This window comes from Pecten maximus, unplaced genomic scaffold (genome assembly GCF_902652985.1).
Source record: "Pecten maximus unplaced genomic scaffold, xPecMax1.1, whole genome shotgun sequence".
Classification (NCBI taxonomy): domain Eukaryota; kingdom Metazoa; phylum Mollusca; class Bivalvia; order Pectinida; family Pectinidae; genus Pecten; species Pecten maximus.
The window spans coordinates 179,053-198,072 of record NW_022979567.1 but is presented as its reverse complement, the minus strand read 5'-3'; the positions used below and the strand labels follow the sequence as shown (position 1 = coordinate 198,072).

The window sequence follows — 19,020 nt, the reverse complement described above, 5'->3', positions numbered from 1 at the left end:
AGCATTGTATAGCAAAAATGCCCAATTCTAAAATAAAGGCACATGTTTTAGATACATATCCAATTATATTTCAATTAACAATGAACAAAATGAAAAAAAGAGATCCCAGAGGGATCTTGGCGCCCACCATTAAATGATCTTTATACATTCTATGTCAGATTGATCTTCTTTCTCCTTTCCCCTTCATTTTACTAATCTGTGCAAATTGAGAAACATCCCTCCAGTACTTTTCAAACAAGGGAATCCTAGCTATATAAGAAATTTGAGATTTAGCGATAATGGCTGTTTGTTTGCCAGATTGTTTTCAGGACAGACTGGTTCGAAAATGCAATACGAGGGACCAAGGGGAACCCACATATGAAATTTGCGAAAGATCCCTTCAGTACTTACTGAGAAGTAGCGATAACAAACTTCAATTGTCAAAATCCAAGATGGCTGCCGGTCAGCCATGTTGTTTTTTGACTGGTCCCAAAATGCAATATGCATAACTAGGGACCAAGGGGGCCCTACATATGAAATTTCAGATTGATCCCTTCAGCATTTTCTGAGAAATAGCTTTAACAATCTTCAATTGTCAAAATCCAAGATGGCTGGCTGTCGGACATGTTGTTTTCAGATTGGTCTCAAAATGCAATACAAGGGACCAATGGGAACCTACATATGAAATTTGAGAAAGATCCCTTCAGTACCTTCTGTAAAATAGCGATAACAAACTTAAATTGTCAAAATCCAAGATGGCTGCTAACTAGGGACCAAGGGGAACCTATATACGTAATTTCAGAAGGATCCCTTCAGTACTTTCTGAGAAATAACGATAACAAACTTCAATTATCAAATCCCAAGATGGCTGCCTGTCGGCCATGTTGTTTTCAGATTAGTACCAAAATGCAAAATGCATAACTAGGAACCAAGGGGAACCTACAGAAAGATCCCTTCAGTACTTTCTGAGAAATAGGGATAACAAACTTCAATTGTCAAAATCCAAGATGGCTGCCTGTCGGCCATATAGTTTGCTGACTTGTCCCAAAATACAATATGCATAACAAGCGACCAAGGGGAACCTACATATAAAATTTGAGAAGATCCCTAAGTACTTTCTAAGAAATAGCAATATCAAACTTCATTTGTCAAAATCCAAGATGGCTGTCTGTCGGCCATGTTGTTTTGCAATTGGTCTTAAAATGCAGTATGCATAATGAGGCACCAAGGGGAACCTACATATGAAATTTGAGAAAGATCCCTTCAGTACTTTCTGAGAAATAGCGGTAACAAACTTCAACTATCGAAATCCAAGATGGCTGCCTGTCGGCCATCTTGTTGACGGATCAGTCCACAAATGCAATATGCATAACTTAGGCCAAAGGGGAGTCTTTAAGTAAAATGTGAGACATATCCCTTCAGCACTTTCTGAGAAATAGCGGTAACAATCTTCAAGTATCAAAACACAAGATGGCTGCCTTTCGGCTATCTTGTTGATGGATCAGTCCCAAAATGCAATATGCATCACTAGGGCCCAAGGGGAGTCTGCATATGAAATTTGAGACCGATTCCTACTGTACTTTCTGAGAAATAGCGGTAACAAGCATTGTTAACGGACGGACAGAAGGACGGACGGAAGGACGGACGACGGACGAAAGGCGATTTGAATAGCCCACCATGATGTTGGGCTAATAAAATCAAATGACGATAGGTTTCTGGCCCAGTTAGCTTATTCACAATTCAAAGAGTTCTGTTGTTTCCTGACTGGTTCCAATATGAAATATGCATAACTAGGGATCAAAGGAAACCTACATATGAAATTTGAGAAAGATCCCTTCAGTACTTTCTGGACGACAGATACTGGTTGCACCATGGCATAAGCGTTTTTTGAAAACACATCAATTTGTTGCAGATTTCAATTTGTCCACAATACTGAAAAGTTTATTTTTCAACATATCTTTCTCTTGCAAAGTACCCTGCCATTGGCCTCTCTTTGGGCTAAAGCTTTTCCACATTGTCGTGCTGATGGCCTTGTTTTATAGTCTAATTGCTTTTTTATTTCCTCTTCTTCTGTGGTCCACTTTTCACAACTTATGGCCACAGCCTTCATTTGCTTTTTTGAGGTTTTTTTCTCATACTCGTCATCCAATGTTTCTGCTAAACAGAAATATTCATACATAAACAGTCAACTCAATCAGAATATTTCTGCATAGTTGTTTTAAACCCAAACATGTGTACATATATGGTTAGAAAAAGTAATTTGTCCTCCAGTTACTATTAGAAAATTTTGTATGTACTAGTCCTTAGATTAGAACCCACATTACTAATACAAATTTAAGTATTCAACAGTGTATCATTGGTCTGCATTAATACTGTGATAGACGTCTCCATTACACAATAGCTTTCAGTGATTTTTTTTTTAAATGTATGGTAATATATATATGGTTTAAAAATAAATTGAATTGAAGCACAATGATTCTGATTGAAATGATTATACAGACATTTTAAAGGGAAACATACCTTCTTTTTGGATGTCTTGTAGGGATCTGCCCCCAAATTCCCCCACACAGTCATGATCTGTTAGTAGCAGTATCTTGGCGATTTGAGTTTTTTCCAAGATATCACTTGTGCACCTGAAGCATGCAATTGCAAGCTATCAGATACAATATGTTCACATATTACATACAGTACAAGTAATATAATCACTACAACAGTTAACACAATACTGTTAAAATCTACATTTTGATGACAAAAAAAATCACGCTGACCCCTTTAATTTAGGTGTTTAATGAAGTTACAGTTGTATTAATCCTCATTTTGATCATTGTTCAAATCTAACATGGCGAAATATGGGAGACATGAGTTTCCATTTCATACAAGGTGTATCAAACAAGCATAAGAATTTTTAAATTTAGTGAGCCTCTGGTGAACTAAATTGATAATTTTGTTAAAAGTTTCATAAATCTCATAAGAAATGTAAACAAGAGGCCCAATGGGCCTGTATCGCTCACCTGGCTCTACAGCAAATTTGCAGTTGATTGAGGTCATTTCTACAGATAGTATGCTGATAACTTCATTCAAATATCAGAATAAGCTAGGTTTATTCATGTCAATATATTTTTTAGTCCTTCATTCCAGCATACTATTGGCCTAAGATCGGGTCTTGGCTCTTCGCTCTAAGCATGCTACAGACAGGCCCAATATCAAGTCCCTGGGCCTCTTGGTTATTGAGAAGAAGTCTTTTAAAGATTTTAACCTATTTGACCCATGTGACCTTGAATGAAGGTCAAGGTCATTTATTTAAACAAACTTGGTAGCCCTTCACCCCAGCATGCTACAGGCCCAATATCAAGTCCCTGGGCCTCTTGGTTATTGAGAAGAAATCGTTTGAATATTATAGTCTATTTGACCCATGTGACCTTGAATGAAGGTCAAGGTCAGTTATTTAAACAAACTTGGTATCCCTTCACCCCAGCATGCTACAGGCCCAATATCAAGTCCCTGGGCCTCTTGGTTATTGAGAAGAAGTCGTTTGAAGATTATAGTCTATTTGACCCATGTGACCTTGAATGAAGGTCAAGGTCATTTATTTTAACAAACTTTGTAGCCCTTCACCCCAGCATGCTACAGGCCCAAAATCAAGTCCCTGGGCCTCTTGGTTAATGAGAAGAAGTCGTTTGAAGATTATAGCCTATTTGACCCATGTGACCTTGAATGAAGGTCAAGGTTATTTATTTGAACAGTCTTTGTAGCCCTTCACCCCAGCATGCTACATGCTAAATATCAAGTCCCTGGGGCTCTTGGTTATTGAGAAGAAGTCGTTTGAAGATTATAGCCTATTTGACCCATGTGACCTTGAATGAAGGCCAAGGTCATTTATTTGAATAAACTTTGTAGCCCTTCACCCCAGCATGATACAGGCTCAATATCAAGTCACTGGGCCTCTTGGTTATTGAGAAGAAGTCATTTGAAGATTATAGCCTATTTGACCCATGTGACCTTGAATGAAAGTCAAGGTCATTTATTTGAACAAACTTTGTAGCCCTTCATCCCAGCATGCTACAGACCCAATATGAAGTCCCTGGGCCTCTTGGTTATTGAGAAGAAGTCGTTTGAAGATTATAGCCTATTTGACCCATGTGACCTTGAATGAAGGTCAAGGTCAATTATTTTAACAAACTTGGTAGCCCTCCACCCAGTATGCTACATGTCCAATATGAAGTTCCTGGGCCTCTTGGTTATTGAGAAGAAGTTGTTTAAATGAAAAAGTTGACGCCGGACGGCCGGACAGACGGACGGACGATGGATGCCGCACCATGGCATAAGCTCACTTGCCCTTTGGGCAGGTGAGCTAATAAAAGGGAGCGAGCGAGAAATTTCATTTAGAGATTTTCAGAGGCGAAGGGTCCTGATGTCGTGCGAGCGATTTTTTTTGTTTTTTTTTTAAACTTAGCTTGTATATTAATCCAGATTTCATGTACAAATAACTAAAAAACAATAATTTGCATTTTAAAATTCCAACAACTATTTATGGACATAATGTTTCTGGATAAAATTATGCTTGTGTCATTTATAAAAAAAAACAAAAACAAAAACAAAACAAGAAATATCTTTAAAAAAGATAAACGGCATAGTTTTAATGCTGGTGGTTATAATGTAAAACTACTGGTGATATAAGTTAACGAACTACATTGTAATTAATAAATGCGCAGTTTCAGCACGGATAACAATTAAAATTATATCAGTTTGAATCATTTTTGGTGATAATAAGACTACAAATGTGTTATTTGAATAGATGCATCCACTTATTCAGCTTGCATTCAATTTAAAAGGGACATCACGGTAAAAACGTTGCAATTTTCACTGAATGTACGCGTTTTGTTCCTTTCCAGTTATGTTTCTGTGCTATTCCAATGTTCACAGTCAATCCCTATGTCCAGCTTGACCACTGGATTTAGTTGGGAATCCCCCTCTAAATTTAGCGCGGAAATTATTTTTAGATCATTACGTGACTGTTTTGAAATCGTGGCAACACAAACACGCGATAGTTTACAAGGCGATATCTATATTCCATCTGGGTTAGTTGGATAACGATATTATACACAGTGGTTTAAATGTTAAATAACACGTTCTGTAAATATTACGGCACACATATTTATGTGTAAATAAGTGTAAACACTGTTCATATAGTATAGTGACAGTAGCGATGTACTGGTACAGACTGTATTTGTGTAAATATTACCGAGATTATCATGACCTACTATCAAACAATCAAGCAGAATACGAGCGGCGTCCGTATTACTGCTGTTTTCATGTTTGAACTGTTACAATCTATTGTACTGCTTCCCAAGTTTAATTCTAGGATTGTGTTTGACCCATTTTCCTATTATTCTCTTCATTGCGGAAGCTGTTATAGTTTTCAACTGCAGTCGATTCACATTGGAAGCCATTTTTGTTTCCGTATATGTCACAACATTTGCATATTCAGCATTTTGCATTGACCGCTACATTGACCAATCACATACTTCATCTTGACCAGAACACCACCTGTCGCGTCATATCCGGGGCCAAAACCAAATTAGACGACTATGCCGAAAAATACCATATATAAAAAGCAGAATATTGGTGAATGAGAGCAACAAATGTGAAATATTAAATAGCTGACTCAAACAACCCATTTTCCATCCACCCCACAGTGATAACTTATATGAAATAGCCATAACAAAATATCATCAAGCTACATTTTTCAGGCATGTAATGCAGTGAAATGTACAAAATGGAGTAATATCATACCTAAACAGAAAAATGGTATCGCGAGTTAAATGAGTTCATCCCACTAGACCTGCAACTAATATTACATGGAAGTCCTGATTTAACAAAGGAAGAAAACGAAAACATATGTCTGCACACTCAGCAATATATCCGTGATACAAACAGAATTTGATTTCTGTATCTCCCTCCGCACTATTCCTCTCCCTATCAGCTCTCTTTCTCTTCCTTTAGTCAAATATGTATATAACTAACGACGGCGTCTGATCTGTCTCGATTCATTGAATCATATGGCATTTGCAAAACGGATATATCAGAAGGAAAGAAAAGACAATAGTGCAAGCAAAACATGGCATGAGATATGATGAACATTGAACAGCTGAAAGTATGGAATAGTGTAATGTCAACAAATGTCAGCTGAGTCGAGAAAGATCAATTACTCTGTCTCAAACCAATACTTTAAAACTTTCCTGTTAAAAATGATTAATTATTATTCTTCAAAAATTGTAAATTAAATTGTAAATGAAGGAGACTTAATGACCCTGGCTGTTAATAGGATGCTAAACAAAAAACAAACAAAAAAATCAAATCTAAATTCTCTTCCTCTATTTCCCTCTTATTATCACCCTATAGCTATCTCTACACTTCTTAAACTAACATTTTCAAAAATAAAATCACTTGATGTAAATTCTAATGTCATCTTGTGTAAATGTTTATGTTGTATACTTGTTTTGGGGAAAGGGCTTTATATATGTTGGAAAACTTGTGCCCGATCACTTTGTATATTTATATTATGATACAATAAAATATGTAAAATTAGGGTCTATACGGACCGAATAAAACATCCAGATGGGACTAAATGGGTGTTCTGGGGTAAATAAATATCTCATTTATCCATCTATGTAAGGTAGGTGTTATCACAGGTACTTGTATTTATAAGGCCGAGGTACGATATTTTTTTTTTACAAATTAAGCATGCGATTGTAATACAATAATCTAATCGTCTATAATGAAACATTTGAATTAGAAACATCATAATCATGTCCACAAGTACCTGTGGGTGTTATGTCACACCAAATTTTATTGTATTTTCACCAAATTCTTAGCGACACCAAACGGTGTCACTGTGTCGGATAATTCCACGTTTTCATCAGACATGGTGACTGGGCGAGAGAAAACTAGGCCTATAAAGAAATGTGATAATGAGCACATTGAGGTGCAACTCAAAAAGTTTGTACAATAATTGTAACTTTGTAGAACATGCTCTGACATCTGAGGAGTCGTTTGATAAATGTTGGACGTGTAACCCGCAACGTTTGTGTTTGGAATCATTGTAGACCTGTATCGGAATATTCTATATGGGGTGATTAACGTTAAGAAATGTGATCGAAGTGCAACCCACATAGTTTGTACCGGACATCTGGGAGTGATCAGTTAATAAATGCGGAACGCAACTCACAAATGTTAAGTAATTGGAATAATTCCGTAAAAGGAAGTCAATAAACCACCTTCTCTGTGCTTTGACAATCCCCGCATTGTTTGTTACTATAGAATTATTTGTTCTGAAGTGTAATGCTGGGCCGGAGCTTCGGCAAAAATCTCGTTAAAATTTTAAGATGTCTGTGAACAATGAACATGGAAAAAGAAAATGAAAAACAACCAATTACAATTTTGATTACCTACATCGTATAAAGGTACTTACGGTAGGAAGCAACGAAACCCTCTCGGGCAACCTGCGACGTCAGATATACTCTACAGCTGTCAGCTGTTTTGCCGCCAATCAATGTCACGTGCGTGTTTAGAGTTATTCCCCTTCACAGTGTCCTTAGTAAACATTCCGAAAACACGTTCAAAATGTAAACAAATCAGAGACGATTCATGGTCTCGTCCAAAAATATGATTGGCTGTCAGTGGTCCGTTGATGTGGGGCGCAATTTTTGTTTTATATTATCAAAAATTTGTCCGCCGAATCTCCTCACAAGTATGTCTCCACCAGAGCGGACGGACGGACGGACGAACTCAAATCAATGTCCCCTACTTTGCTTAAGGCGAAGGATTAAAAAATCTAAACATCATAAGAAATTGACAAAACCACGTGATGTACTATTATAATAATAGTAATTGTTAAGGGGTCTTCCCCGAACACCAACTCTGGTTAGGGTGGGGTGTTTACATAGGGATTAAGGTGTGTTGGTAGGGAGTTATAATCTGTTACAGAAATAGCATCAATGTAAGAACACAGGTAAATCATCACAGGTAAATCAACTCATCTGTTAGGTGATCAGAAAATCATTAGTTGTTAATGATTGCAAAACTGTATCAGAAATAGTGTATATATAATCAGTGCTTGGAATTTAGAAAACAATATCTAATTTTATTTACTTTTTATCTATTTATCTTAATCTGATATTGTCATTATTTATAGTAAAATATAAAGTTAGCCTATATAGTGCTTTGAAAATTTGATATTTTATTTATTTTATATATATTTATTGACATTGTCATTTCATTATTACTAGTAAAAAAAACTAAATGATAGTTCTTTGAATTTAGAAAACTTCATGTATATCTAGCCATTGTTAATGACACAGACATGTATAGAGAGATCGGCTACTCTCTATTTGCCCGTATGTCTTCGCTGTGGCCCCTAACCTTCCCACAGTCCTTTGCGGTCGCTCGGTTCAGTCTTCACCTGATGCCATATTGGAGAAAACTTGAAAACCCTGAGACACATAATCCTCAATAATTTCTATTTGAAATCATCACCAAGATCCATTGATGTGCTTTAATTTTATTAATATCAATGTGCAGAAGTGTCATCAATATGAAATATATCACAATTAATTTGCTGTCAAAGTGTTTGTATTTTGTGTATGAAAGTCAAGCACACCACATGGAAGATCGGCGGGAATCTCCAATTTTCCCTATGGGGTTTTCGAAAATACGGATAAATGACAACAATGTGCATGATAAACAAGACCATATCCCATAAGTATGATAGTTTTTGGATAATGTAGTCACTTTTGTAATGGCCTAAATAATGCGATGTGCTTTTTGTTTGGTCTGACGTAATGGTGGATTAACCAGAACATGAATAAGTTCCGGTACATCGATACACACATGCGCAAAGCCCGATTTACCTGTGCTCGCGTGTGTTTGATAAGGGACAAGGCGCTCTCGATAAGGGATATGCTTGAGCGGTCACGAATAAAGGGAGCCATCACTTGTACGGGAAAATAGCGATGTTTCTTATCTCTGATATAATCTAAGTTCACACGTCGCATACTGCCTCCTCACGAGCATGACATTTACGGTTAGTGGAACAGACAACAACATCATCATTACAAAACATGTTTATTGACCACTAAATGTTTTGGAAACCTAGTGTGATATTTCCGAGATAAAATTGTATTTACCCCAAAATATTGAAATCGGCGAAACCAAAGTCCATTTCATTTTAAATGAAATATCCGAGGGGGGTATTATAGTGTTCGTTTTCCGAGTCGGTAACGTACATTAAAAAGCTTAATATTATTATATGTACAAATGATGAACATTTTAACAACAACCTTTCAACACACATGAATCACTCAAGATAAATTTAATGACTTTATTGTGTTATTATATTTTATTCAAGCGCATATATATTTATATATATATATACAGAAATATGGAAGATAATGCAACAAACGTAAATCTGGAAGGTATGTATATTGATGGACATAAAATAAGTATAGGGATAAAGTCATGGCCATGCAATTGTCGTGTAAGACAAAACACTTAAAACTTCTTTATGTAATACAGTGCCTACACTATGTCGCCACAGCCCTGTGCTGAGAATAACTTGATAGTCAGATGGAAATTGAACCTGTCATCGACTTCCTAAAGAAATAAATTCACACAAATTGTGTGTGGGAAAGGATGGTGGGTTTTTATATACATGTAGGTCAGTTAAAGTGGTGGCGGCCAAGGGGTGGAGTGGAGTGGGGGTTGGGGGCATGGGGGAGGTATCTGGAACATGGTGAAATTTCAGCTTCATATTTGACTTTGGGTCTTTCTCATCGTTACTACATCACATAGTATGCTCGGCTTTTTTTCTTTTAAACAATAAAATCACCATTGTTATCTAAATAACAAACTAAATAACAAAATGACCATTATTTCTTTTTATTTGTTAAATATATATTGTGTTAACTGACTTACTGAATAACGGCTGAGTGGTTAACGTGTCCAGACAATTTATAACTAGCCCTCCACCTCCGCCATCGCGTTAACTGTTTGAAGTCTACGGGGTCGATGTGACGTCGTGTTAACTGTTTGAGTTCGATGAGGTCGGTGTGACGTCGGGTTAACTGTTTGAGTTCGATGAGGTCGGTGTGACGTCGGGTTAACTGCTGAGAATCGGTGGGGCCCAATATGACGTTGCGTTAATTGCTTGGGTTAACTGTTGATAGGAACAGATACGACTTTGCAATAACTGTTTGGAGTTGACGGAGCTGACATCGTATTAACTAATGAAGGTTGATATGGACAATATGACAGTTAACGGCCGAGAGGCCGACATATGATATCGCCTTAACAGTTGGGGACTGAGGAGGGGCGATGTAACGTTGTCGTAATTGTTTGGGGTCAATAGGACCAATATGACGCTGCGGTAATTACCAAGGGCCGATATCACGTTGTGTTAACTACCTTTGTCGACGGGGCTGACATGACTTCGCTTTTGGCTGTGTGAAGTTAGCTCAACATACGACATACGACATACGACATTCAAAACTTCATATCTTGTGTTTTTACCAGCCAACAAGGTAACTTTTGAATGTTCAGCGGCTGAACATACGACATACGACATTCAGATTTTGATTTTGAATGTTCAGCGGCTCGACATACGACATATGACATTCAAATTTTGAATGTTCAGCGGCTGAACATACGACATACGACATACGACATTCAGATTTTGATTTTGAATGTTCAGCGGCTCTACATACGATATACGACATTCAAATTTTGAATGCTCAGCCGCTGAACATACGACATACGACATTCAGATTTTGAATGTTCAGCCGCTGAACATTCGACATACGACATTCAGATTTTGATTTTGAATGTTCAGCGGCTCGACATACGACATTCAAATTTTGAATGTTCAACGGCTGAACATACGACATACGACATTCAAATATTGAATGTTCAGCCGCTGAACATACGACATTCAGATTTTGATTTTGAATGTTCAGCGGCTCGACATACGACATACGACATTCAAATTTTGAATATTCAGCCGCTGAACATACGAAATACGACATTCAGATTTTGATTTTGAATGTTCAGCGGCTCGACATACGACATACGACATTCAAATTTTGAATGTTCAGCCGCTGAACATATGACATACGACATTCAGATTTTAAATTTTTACGACATTCAAAACTTCATATCTTGTGTTTTTACCAGCCAACGAGGTAACTTTTGAATGTTCAGCGACTGAACATACGACATACGACATTCAGATTTTGAATGTTCAGCCGCTGAACATACGACATACGACATTCAGATTTTGAATGTTCAGCCGCTGAACATACGACATACGACATTCAAAACTTCATATCTTGTGTTTTTACCAGCCAACGGGGTAACTTTTGAATGTTCAGCGGCTGAACATACGACATACGACATTCAGATTTTGAATGTTCAGCCGCTGAACATTCGACATACGACATTCAGATTTTGATTTTGAATGTTCAGCGGCTCGACATACGACATACGACATTCAAATTTTGAATGTTCAGCCGCTGAACATACGACATTCAGATTTTGATTTTGAATATTCAGCGGCTCGACATGCGACATATGACATTCAAATTTTGAATGTTCAGCCGCTGAACATACGACATACGACATACGACATTCAGATTTTGATTTTGAATGTTCAGCGGCTCGACATACGACAAACGACATTCAAATTTTTAACGCTCAGCCGCTGAACATACGACATACGACATTCAGATTTTGAATGTTCAGCCGCTGAACATACGACATACGACATTCAGATTTTGAATGTTAAGCCGCTGAACATACAAAATCTGAATGTCGTATGTCGTATGTTCAGCCGGTGAACATTCAAAAGTTACCTCGTTGGCTTGTAAAAACATAAGATATGAAGTTTTGAATGTCGTATGTCGTATGTTCAGCGGCTGAACATTCAATATTTGAATGTCGTATGTCGTATGTTCAGCGGCTGAACATTCAAAATCTGAATGTCGTATGTCGTATGTTCAGCCGCTGAACATTCAAAAGTTACCTCGTTGGCTGGTAAATACACAAGATATGAAGTTTTGAATGTCGTATGTCGTATGTTGTATGTTGAGCTAACTTCACACAGCCTTGGCTTTTACTTCCTTGGGAATCGGAGATGTGGACGATATGACGTTTCGTTAATTAACGGTAAGCGATGGGGGCCGATATGACAACGCAGGCCGATGAGGGTAGTCCCATTAACTGCAAGATGTCTTTGGGTCCAATATTGGGTTTGCGTTAAATGCTGAGGGTAGATAGGAGCGATACGCCATCGCGTTACCTGTTTGCTGTCTATGGGGCTTGAGGTCGATGGGGTCGATGTGATGTCTCAGGCCCCTGGGTGGGGGTGGGGGGTCATATAAGAGGCACAGAGGACCTGTATCGCTCACCTGAACATTTCACCAAATATGACAAAAAACTCTTCGTTATTGAATTACATAATAACCACTTTCTGCGCCTCACCATTTATACAATTTTGAATTCCCACCCCATAGTGATGTTACCAGGCAGGTATCAGCGATATTCATTCCCCAGTTTCAGAGAAGTTACTCATATCAATATAGCCAAAACGTTTGGCCCCGCCCCTCCGATCCCCGGGGGCTCAGCCCAATCATTTGTACAGTTTAGAATCCCCACCCAATAGTGATGCTACCAGGCAAATATGAGCGATATCAATAGCTCAGTTTCAGAGAAGAAGTCGTTTCTATCAATATAGCCAAATTGACCCCTTTCGGCACCACCCCTCAGGCCACCGGGGGGGTCAGCCTCACAAGTTGCTACCAGGCAAATATGAGCGATATCAATAGCTCAGTTTCAGAGAAGAAGTCGTTTCTATCAATATAGCCAAATTGACCCCTTTCGGCCCCACCCCTCAGGCCACCGGGGGGTCAGCCTCACAATTTGCACAATTTGGAGTCATCTCACAAAGGGGATGTTTTTGACTAAATTGCAATAGGTCACCGGCATTGCTATCCCTAAATGAAAATTTTAACTATTTGAAAACTGAAGTCATCACGCTTGTTGAACAGCTAAGTCGTAAGCTGTCCTTGATGGTTGTACGTAAAGATCGAGATGAGCGGCTGAAATCTGAAGAGTCTCCAGCGTCCTTTAATTTCTTTTAATACACAATGCATTAGTGACCTTGGTTGTACGGAGAAGCTTGAAATGCATAAAACATAATCAGGTTAAACATATCCTTAATATTGAACATTATCAAAAGTTGTTACTTTTCAGGTTTGGACATCCATAAAATTAATTTAACTAAAAAGACTTTTAGAAAAATCCTCATTCTAATGATCACATAGCTTAGATGCACTGACATTCCTCTACTATTCATACCAAAATAGGAACTATCCCGATGTCTTTTATCAACAGGTTTGATTGAACGTACAAAAAACTAATATCCAAGGTACATGTACATAAAGTGACACATAATGCATTTAAACAGGGGTACCAGTCAGTAACAGATAATGGTATTTTCCTGTAATTTGTAACTGCTACCCTTATTTAGCCATGGTGATTTTCTTTTTGTTATATCCTACCAATAGGTAGGATCAAAATTAATCCAAAGTAAATGAAGAATCAGAGTGAAGTGTAGTGTTGTGTTTGGTGGTGGTGGGTGGTGGTGGTGGTGATGGTGATGGTGGTAGTTTAACTACTAATAATATTCAACGCTTACTGCGTATTTCAACTCATCAATTGGCAGTAGCCAGTAAGCAGTTGGCAGTAAATAGTAGACAGTTAACAGTTGGTATTAAACAGTGCATATACAGCTGCAGTTGATAGTATATTGCAAGCAGTTTTAACAGTAGATCTATATTACATTGTGAGGCTGACAGTACACAGTAAGCTGGCAGTACGTAGAAGGCGTACTATAAAACATGGTTTTGTCTGGTCATAGCAAAAATGAAGGCTCGCTCAGGTGAAAAAAAAAAAAAAACTGACCAATCGCTAGGCTGGGACGTCTGCCTTTAAATATTACCGAGGAATCGTGACGGACTTCAAAGCTTGTGTGCAACTTTTACCGTTATGTGACCGCAAGATTCGTTTGATGTACATGAAACGGTAGAACGCGTCTGCTTGCTGTCCTTTGTAATCTTCAGAAGACAGGTATTCGAGCCTAGCGACTGGTCTGTTTTTCCTATGAAATGTTCAAGAGTGAAGAGAACGAAATAATACTCTTAACCCCTGGATATCGAGGATATTGAGATTAAGCAGTTTCAAATGATACAGTACAAAATTATTAAAATAAGATATCCTGTATTGTTTACTTTAGGGTTAATTAGTGTGGACATTTTATCAGGCTGACTAGCCTGCTGCAGCTGACTATAGCGCTGTCTTTGTCATGGCATGTCATTTAACTAATTCGGACAATGACTGAGTAAGGTCGTCAGCTTGATTTGTTTTGAAGAAATTTTTAATCAATTGATTAATTGAACAAGCTATTGCGATAAAAAATAGAAAAGTAAGAAACAAAATACACAAGTCTCTGGTTTCAGCAAGGATAACAAAATTATATCAGTTTGAATCATTTTCGATGAAAACAAGACTGCATTTGAATCAGGAATATAATTTTATTAATGTGTCATTTGAAAAGATACATCCACTTATTCAGCTTACATTCAATCTTAACTTTGTTTCGTTTTTAATAGCATATCTGCATTTTGCATTTACCGCTGCATTGACCAATCACATACTTCATCTTGACCAGTAACGCCACCTGTCGCGTCATATCCGGGCCAAAAGAATATTATACAGCTATGTCGAAAACAATAAGACCGGGCCAGACCATGTTTTATAGTATGCAGTTTTTGTTAAAACATGTAATTCAATATAATTAGGAAATGACGTCATTAATCTGATACCTTATATAAGCACATCCTAGCCCGATTGTTTGACAGAATCACTGATCACCATGGCTGATGCTGTTGCATTTTTCCTGTATGAATCATTTTCAGATTTCAGTGAAGCTGATTTATTTTGCTTTGCGGTTGGTCTAGATTGCATAGAAACCCAAATTATGGGTTTCCATTCAATAATACTTTTTGAATATGACCAATTTAGCACCCTGGTAAATTTTAATTCCAATAGGGGTCTAGTGTACACAGTCTACATTAAAGTTTAGACCCTTATTTAGCCATGGTGATTTTTTTTATTATATCCTACCAATAGGTGGGATTAAAATTAATCCAAAGCAAAAGCAGAATCAGAGTGAAGTGTAGTAGTGTGTTTGGTGTGGTTGTAGTTGTGTGTGTGTGTGTGTGTGTGTGTGTGTGTGGTGGTGGTGTGGGGGGGGGGGGGGGGGGGGGGGGGCATTGTCCTCATTGTCCGCCATCATGTTTCATCATCATATGATTCTTAATTGATATCGCTATTTGTCTTAAAGGGACAATTTAGTCAAGCATGCTTTTCATAATTCAGGCAGAATCGATAAAACATACATACACACAAAAATTGCTGTCAATAATTATCTGCTACGTAGACAATGTCCATTATGGTCAGTTTAGGTTTTGGGAAAGCCTACGTCAATTATAGCGATACTCCAAATATAGTGCAACATGTTGCGCCCTCTGCTTACGAATGCAAACAAACGCTACCACCCATCTAGCTGATTTATTTCAACCATGATGTAATCAGAACAATACTTATAACAAGTACGAATAGAATTATGATAATGGAAGTTGTACAGAATAAAAATATCGCACCTCAACATTACTCCGTAGGCCGATCTAGATCTAGCTACATGTAGGTCAAGTCTCAGCAAACTCGCTCTCAACTTCTTCATTGTTGTCGCAACCGTTCGAAAAACTCACATCTGTTATATTGCTGTCCTAATTAACAATAATTCTCTACATTTTAGTTATCCATTCACTGTCTCCATTTGGTACGAGACCCGCAAACCAGTTAAAACATCCGCTCTTGCACACATGTATACAAAGTGTGTGTAGAGACGGCTTGCTCATTTGCATATAAATCGTATAGTTATACGATTATGATCCACCTTACAATTAACTAAAAAACGCATGGAAAACATAAACTTGTATCAATATATGTGCCAAGGATAGTTCATAAGGAGTACTGAAGTACACTTTCACGAAATAATTTGTGAAATGATAAAAAAATTAAACAAACTTCAATAAATTATCCCTTTAAAACATTGAAGGGATCTTTCTTTTTCAATCTACACGGATTTCTGAGAGCAGAACTGAATTCAATAGAGCAACATGCAGATCGAGGTAGGATGGCATATTACGTTATTAAATTTTGTAGTATAACATCATCATTTTTATATCCAAACACAATGTTCTGTATTCGACACTTACGTCAATAGCGCTTCAGTTAACAACTTGATGTTGAAATTCTTCTCATCAATTTTAAAAAGCTTATCGGTGGTGAGACAAAATACTTGTATGCTTGTAATATAGTACCAGTCTGTGTGTCGAAAATGAAAATGATTAAAAACTGGTTAAAATTAAAATGTTTGAATAGTTGTATCTTAAAATCTTGTTTTGAGGAAAGTTAGATATTCGTACTGAACATAATAAATCGGGTTTAACTTATATTTGGAAATATTCATAATGTTGGTAAAAATATGTTAACAATTATAGAGCAAAGACTTGCTGATATTTACCAACAGGAAGCATTGGCAAATATCCAAACAACCGTAAAGGTTTTCGTTTACCAAAATCTGGCCACGGAATTGCATACACAGATTTTTAAGTCCGTTCCCAATTCTTAACTTTAAGCATGTAATTAACCAAACATTAGGTTAAGAATTGAGAATAAAACAAATTAACTTATATAACACATATAAAGCTATATAAGATATCTCATATAATCAAAGATCTCGTTCCTATAAAAGATATCTTATATAACAACGAGATTTTAACAAAACGACGAAATTAAGTCTCCCCGTCCGGCAGTTGGTCGGACACGAGGCTGGACAAACCATGATGATCTTTTAATACATTTAGTGCTGCTTTAGAATCATCTATATAGCCTAGTATATGTTCTGATAAACCGTTGCCATGTAAAAAAAAAAAAAAGTCTGTCTTTTCAACACATTGTTCAATGCAATCCTCCGCCATAGTGCCATTCCACATGCTCTGTTCAAGGGAGAAATTATTTTCGTTTTATTGCCTAGAAATCTCGTTCCTATATAAGATATCTTATATAGCAACGAGATTTAAATTATATAAGATATCTTATATAACATATGAGATATCTTATATAACATATGAGATATCTTACATAATATATAAGATATCTTATATAGAAAATTAAATGAGATATCTTATATGCGATATAATATATCTTATATTGCCATACAGCTGTGTCCTTACTAGACTGTACATGTGTCATCTGCTACACATACATGTACAGATTAGTAACACTGTGGTACACTGTGAAGTTGTAGCCTTGATTCAATCTAGTCACATCGTACACGAGTTTTGATTTAACGTATCTTGACACCACTAGCCCGGAATGTTGTTCCTCATTAAAGCAGATTCACGCACCCTAACAAACCCATATTGTTAAACTAGCTAGCCTAGTACATAAACGGTGACACGTGTATACAATATAACAGTTAAATGACATGATAACAAACTCCTAAAACCAATGTACCTTATTAAGCTGAATTATCTAACAATATTATCAACGTCCTACCAAACGCACAAGCACATGCATGATGAAAATAAAGACGACGACGACGACGACGACGACGATGATGATGATGATGATGAATATTTTTGTCCTTTGTGATGGTGATATATAACGTATTATGATAGTAATGGTACCATGATAATAAAAACGATGATCATTGAATATGTGTATCTGTGGGAAAAGGTGGAATAGATAAATGTATATCATTCACGGGATGATAAAAATAAAGAGGACGACGACGTTGATGATGATGATGATGATGATGATGATGATGATGATGATGATGAAACACGGAACCATTATGGTAAAATTATCACGGTCTATCTGTCATTCACAAATTTCTGTCAGTGTTTTACAATCACTAACACGTTGTCTGTGAATTACTGACACAATTATGTCTGTGTAGCACGTACAACCTATATGTCTGTGTATCAATTACTAACACATCTTTTCAAATTAATCACTTACAAATCTTTTTCTGTGTATTAATCACATTGATATCGATGGGATGTATTACCTGAGATTTTCTGTCTAAGTTCTGTGGAGGGCTTTCGGGTTTTCAGGAGGTTCTAAGACTTTCGGAGGAGATCGTGACATTGGTCTTGGATTCTTCGTGGTCATGTGGAAATTCCTCTGGGACGCTTATCAAAAAACATTGGAGCCAGATTCAACAGAATTTTGATTAATGTATATCAAGAACTCATATTGAATGGCCCTGATGTTTTTTTTTCTCTCCATCTTGTCGCCTTTTAATTTTCACGAAAAAATGTAAGTAACATAAAGAGTAATTTATATTTATTCAAATCAAAACCTTTACGAATGGTCTTTGGTATCCATGCATATCTTAGTAGATGTACAATTTCATGAATAAATAAGTAGATATACAATTTCATTAAATAGATGTACAATTATGAACAGTCAAGCAGTAATGAACAATCACAGCTTGTTTTTAGTAATGATTGTACAATTTCATGAACATTTATACCATATCACAACCATTGTTTAACTACGGATGATCATGCTTTAGCTGCAAATATACCTCATAAGGGAAAGTCATTGTTTCTTTAAAGCCGGAAACTCTCTTATCATACACACATTTCTTGGAGTTATTAAAGAGTTTGAAGTAGAGTTTACTTCTTTGAATATTATTTCAAGGAAAATATAACAGTCGTTTCACTGCTGTGAAATCAAGAGTAAATTCTGTAATTTTACAAACCTGTCTATCACTATTTGTTCTAAAAGCAATTTCATTTCAACATATTTTATTGGGAATAAAATAGATTGAACATCAAGCTAAGCTAATAATTA

General features: G+C 36.8%; 1 long non-coding RNA gene across 1 annotated transcript; it reads right to left on the bottom strand.

The window, feature by feature from the left end:
• Positions 1–1,268: 1,268 nt before the first annotated feature.
• Positions 1,269–7,534, bottom strand: LOC117318934. The gene is made up of 3 exons (XR_004530499.1): positions 7,451–7,534; positions 2,500–2,612; positions 1,269–2,136 (listed from the first exon to the last, which is right to left on the bottom strand). It is a non-coding gene; the product is annotated as an uncharacterized LOC117318934 (long non-coding RNA).
• Positions 7,535–19,020: the final 11,486 nt, after the last annotated feature.